We start from the raw sequence: 6,000 nt of genomic DNA, 5'->3' as shown, positions 1-6,000 counted from the left end.
GCATAATGTACTCAAGCTAGCGCATCAATAACTGCATCTGAGCTTTAAAAGAAAATGCAAAAAGGGGAGAGGGCACAAAGATGGCTCATATGAAATATATATCGCATTAAACACGAAAACGTCAGAAAAATAAAGCTGGCTCTTCGCTCGCACGACAGACCCTCCATTCATCTTAGTGGAGACTGTAGCTCAACAGGAAATAAATAGCATCCTGTCAGCTCCCGTATTTCATTGAGTTACACAGTCAGGTTTTCGTGTTATGGACGACTCTCATAGCAGAGACCTCCTAGAAGAAGCATAAGTGTAAGAGGCCTGTGAGAGAGACAGAGAGAGAGAGTGTGTTATGAAAAATGGAGTCAGAGGCTACAAGAACAGAGCAGTTCAAGCTCATAGTGGAAGATCAATGAAATCAGATTGCAAGCAAACAAAAACTAGCGAAAAGTGACAGTGTCTGCCTTTATCATGATTTCAAATGGTCATATATAATGCATGAAATGAAAGCAGGCAAGGTAGACAGATGTGGCGTGTTAACAGCAAGGGAGCGGCTAGAACTGAAAGATCATTGAGCGCCATCCTGGACATGAACTACTGGAAAACAGAGGTCAGCTAAGTTGAAGGTGTGATGCCAGAGGAACTGTTAGCTGTGTGTATGGTGCTGTGATTGGCAAGAATAACAACATGATATTATACCACTAGAATATCAAATATCACTAGGAGCGCCCTCAAAATCTCATCCTACAGGCAAACTAAGAAGAGGTACCACATCCCACTTGAATGAATGATGAATTTAAATAAATCAAAAGTCACAGTAAAGTCATTCATAATGTTAGAAACGATATCTACTTTAAAATAAATGCTGCTCGTTTCAGTTTTCTATTCCTCAAAGAATCCCGAAAAACAATCACTGTTTCCATAATCATTCTAAGCATATTAGAATGGCATCTGAAGGATCATGAGACACTGAAGAATGAAGTAATTCTGAAAGCAGAAAATTCAGCTTCATCATCACAGAAATAAATTATATTATTTTAATTATATTAAAATTACTTTATATTAAATCATATTATTTTACATTTTATATATTATATACATTATATAAATAAATTACATGAAATAAAACAGTTATTCTAAATTGTAATAATATTTCATAATATATTATTATTATTATTATTATTATTGATCAAATAAATGCAGTATTGGTGAACACAAGAGACCTAAAAAATTGTTTATATACATATAAAATACTGTATATATATATATATATATATATATATATATATATATATACACACACATAAACAATTATCACTGTTGTTTCTCCAAACCTAGGGCTTTTTTTTTTTAATTGAAAATGAGTTCATATAAAAAAATTAATAAATAAAAAAAGTAGTAAACAGAATTTCATTTTAAAATTTTTATTTAAAATTTGTGTTTAATTTAGTCAATAAAGTTTTGGTTACATTTGGGTTACATTTACCAAATTACACAATATTAACATTTCATTTGGTTTTCTAAGAATTGGTCAAAAATCATGACAGCAATAATGGATATTCTATAGACAGTTGTAGCTTTTAAAACCAAATCTACAAACAGTCTTTGAAAAAAAAAAAAGCTTGCTCATTGGGGGTTGTTAAGCAATATCTATCTATTTGTAATAAAACGAAATGCTTCCACTAGCAGAATAAATTAACAGTGGATGTTAAAAGTGCATTTATACAGTAGTACAATGGCTTTTTCAAAGAATATGTATATAATCGATAACTAAAATCCATTTATTTTGCACCCATGAGCAATAAAGTTTTCCTTTGGGTTTATAAGTCAACGTATAACATCCCTTGTCATATGAGATCCCAAACCTAGTTCATCTATGACATATGTCCCTCTAGTACAGATATTCAGCATGCAGCGGTTGCCACGTGTCTGATGTTGGTGAACTCAAAAGCTTTTTCCGGCATTTGCTCCCGCAGGTCTGACATTCAAGATCTCTCAATTATGTATGAACAGCAAGCAATATCCTTTACCGTCATGCCCACACAACATATTTCATCTTCCTGGGCACAGATGCCCTATCAAATTCTCCACGTAATTATGATGACTTATTAAAAATGAGCCCAAACACATTATTAGTAAGACTGCAGTTAGTCTCAGTGGCCAAAATTATTTCAAACCGCTTCTATTTTTAAGCTGTGCACAATAGATGAGGCTTCACTGGAAGCCCACGGCAACAGGTAAAATCCTGAGAGATTTCAGGCAGCACAAACATCTGTCAATGTGTCAACGTCTCTGAAAGGTCGAGAAACGAGGCAAAGTGGCTAGATTACAGCAGATATTGCTTGGGAGAAATTCCGTTTTTTTTCCTGTGATATGAAGTGATATATTTCATGTCCTTTTTCAAGCAAACCATCGGGCTCTGGCGTGACTTACTGAAACTCACTGAAAATGTCATTTTATTTATTGGTTGTATAAAAGGCCTTTTTGTGGCTGTTGGAAAGGGATAGTTCACCCAAAAATGAAAATTAGCCCATGATTTACTCACCCTCAGGGCATCCTAGGCATATCTGACACTCCTCTTTCAGACGAACACAATTTCAGTTATATTTAAAATTGTCCTGGCTCTTCCAAGCTGTATGGCAGTGAATGGTGCCCCCGTTTTTGAAGCCTAAAAAACCATCCATCCATCATAAAACTACTCCACACGGTTCCGGGGTGTTAATAAAGGCTTTCTGAAGCGAAACGATGCGTTAGTGTAAGAAAAATATTGATTTTTAAAAATGTGTAAACTGTAATCTCCAGCTTCCGGTCGCTCAAGCAGGCGCGTTCACGACAAGGCGTTCGAGCGTATGACGTAGGCATAGGGAAGTCCACAAGTCAAGTCAAGTCACCTTTATTTATATAGCGCTTTTAACAATACAGATTGTGTCTGTACCACACCACACCACAACTATAATGATATTGACAGAGAAATAACTTTTTTTGCCACATTATTTTTTTCAGCTTATACACAAGTTAACACAAGAATTAATGTAAGTGCTTTTATTTTTAAAAATCACATTTAAAAAAAAAAAATCACATTTATGCTTTTACAAGCTCCAAAAATAGGCCCCATTCACGTCCACTGTAAGTGCCTCACCATAACCTTGATTATGCTTTTTAGAAATGAGTCAAAATTGTGTTAATCAACATTATGCCACAAATTCTATTAATTGGCCTATTAATTAACTTGAACCTGGAATATTCCTTCAATATTAATTTTAAACCTAAAACTGTAAATCATTTCTAGACATCCTGCTCCTCAAAGCTCTTGTGATGAAGATTTCAGAAAGACCTGCATTCCTGCAAGCTGTAGAGGATGCAAAATATTGCATTATTTAGATCAGAGGTGCCGGTTGAATTAATGGTAAAACTTTAAGTGGCATACCAAGCATACTTCAAATGATTAGCATGCCAAATATGAATCAGGAATGGAGGACCTCCTCTTTGACATGGCTGCCCTGCTCTTGTCATTACTGGGCACACCGTAACCTATAAGCAATAACTTTTCATCCACTGTAATAGCTACATAATTCAACAGATGCAGTAGAATGACCTCCAGGTAAACTTATATTTACTTTGCAGCTGTTAATGACTAAAGCTTTGATTAGCTCCTCTCTTAGAGGATGAGGATCCCAGACCGCATTCTTTGTTTTGTTCTGGAGTCAAAGGAGAGCTTCATATCCACTAATGCAAGAATTTAAAAAAAAAAATTAGACAATCTTCTAATTAAGATGGGCCATTTAACTACCAAAGTGAAGCAATTTATTGAAGTATAAATAGTACATTCAAAATCACTGTATTTCACTGGTTTCTCTCTTCTCTGTCCTCTAGCTTGTTTAAAATCTTTGTCAGGCTTTTTACAAGGGTTCTGTATTTGGTGCATTAGAACAGAAATGTGCAGTAACATTGAAATGCATATGTGAATAAAGTTAGAATGTAGAAAATTAATGGGCTGTTTTGCCTTAGGGCAAAATGAAGGACGGACCCCCCCATGAGTTCATTTTTCACGGCTTTGGTTATGCTTCCAACACTCTAATTGAATTTCAATGTACATTTTAAAAAGTCTTTATTAAAGTAACTCTTGATGTAAATCGTACCTGATGTGCTGTACTGTGAGACTGTCGCCCATTAAAGTACATTCATGACATGCTCCTTCTGGTTTTATCTCGTCTGTGTCATTATAATTTTCGCTCATGACCAAAATATTACACTGCGAAGTAGGAAGAGCAATTATGAATTTAAAAAAAAAAGTTCTAATATTTAAAACCAATACCTGACATTAGGTCCAAACAGTCAACACTGAAAATCTGGGAAACTAAGTTAAACCTGTAAATACACAGAAAGTTTATTTTTAAAATTTAAAACAAATAAAATGTTATAGCTTACAATAAATATGAAATATTCACAAACACATATACATATATATATATATATATATATAATATATTTATTTTAGATATTTTATGCAAAATTAATAAATGTAACATGATTTTAAAAAATCAATTTTAATGTAATAAATACCATCTAGACAGCAAATCACTCAATATTTACAATATATCTCACTGTTTTCACTTAGTGCTTTCACTAGTATCCAAACTCTTCAGGCACTGATCTGTCTAAAGAAACAAAATTTTCTGTTTGCTCTGAAGCTCAGCTCCTGGGGCCACAGGACCCTTTGGGTGGCTGTCAGACAGCACGTCCACACGGCATCACACAGACTCATCTCATGTCAGAGAGGGGCATCTCCAGCCATTAGAATTTATCAGCACATACTGTCCCCTGGAACATCATGCCCATCCCCCAAAAGCCCACAAAACAACCAGCCTGCCTCTTGGTCACAATGCCACATCTATTCAAATCAGCCCTTCATACACAAGACTGCAGCGGAAATTGGTCTTTTGTCACTCAAGATTAACAATCTCTTCCCAAATCCCCACGGAAAATTCCAAAGTCCCAATCACTGATGGCTCACTGACTCTCCATGACGCAAATGTGCCTCACGTCCAGGATGCTGAGTGTACTTTTAAATAGAAGTGTTTTAATAAAATCTATAGTCACTGTTTCCACTAAACTCCAGAAGGTAGTCAAAACAGGATGACCGTTCGGATAGGTTCAAGAGTTTCATCAGCTTGAGCTCAAAAATAGACCCTCAAACGCATCGTTATCGGGGTTTGTATATACACACTGAAAGTGAGACAGAATCCTCCAGATGAAGTTAGCAGGGAGACGCCTGACCCGCTATTTCCTTTGTTGTTTGGTCAGGAAAGGGAAGGTTATTGTAAACCGACTCGAGAGTAAATAATCCCTCCGTTTCCATAGCAAAGTCATAAACAGACTGCAGAAACAAAGAACGAAAAAAAACAATAAATCTAATGATGGTCAATTTTTGTTTAGTTTCCAAAGTTTTTTCGAGGGAAATTCTATTTCAAAACAAAGAGGCACCTAAATATTTCCATGGAGAAGGGGAAATCAGATGTTTCAGAGATTTCTGTGCTTCTTTTTTTATTTCTTCAAGTGAATAGCTCGTGTCTTTTTCCTGGTAGGCCTGGCCTGTGTTGTGACACGTACATGGATACTGTTTTGTTATTCTGTCAAGAAACTTCCAGTATAACAAAACCTGTTTTTAGGGCTCTGTAACAAGGAAGTTTCAAAGTTCAATATGTTTGAAACTATCACTTAGCCCACACTCAAAATGCGAGTGCCATTCAGAGCATTTCGATTGTGATCTACAGGACAAGGGTTGAAGCAACATGTTGAAATTGTGAACTTCAGACGAACTACATTTAAACAGTAACACAGACAAAAAGTAACTCATCCTAGACCTGATGGCCAAAAATAGCATACTAAATAAATAAAAGTCATTTGAGGGTTGATTTCACATCAAAACATTGATGTGTTTGTTTGAGCCTGACACATGAAGCAAGTTAAACAAAATCAGAGTTACAGACTTGGTTTCGTGTTGACAAA

Source organism: Sinocyclocheilus grahami, unplaced genomic scaffold (genome assembly GCF_001515645.1).
Source record: "Sinocyclocheilus grahami isolate Dianchi unplaced genomic scaffold, SAMN03320097.WGS_v1.1 scaffold83.1, whole genome shotgun sequence".
Taxonomy (NCBI): Eukaryota; Metazoa; Chordata; class Actinopteri; order Cypriniformes; family Cyprinidae; genus Sinocyclocheilus; species Sinocyclocheilus grahami.
Note: the sequence above shows the minus strand (reverse complement) of the source record.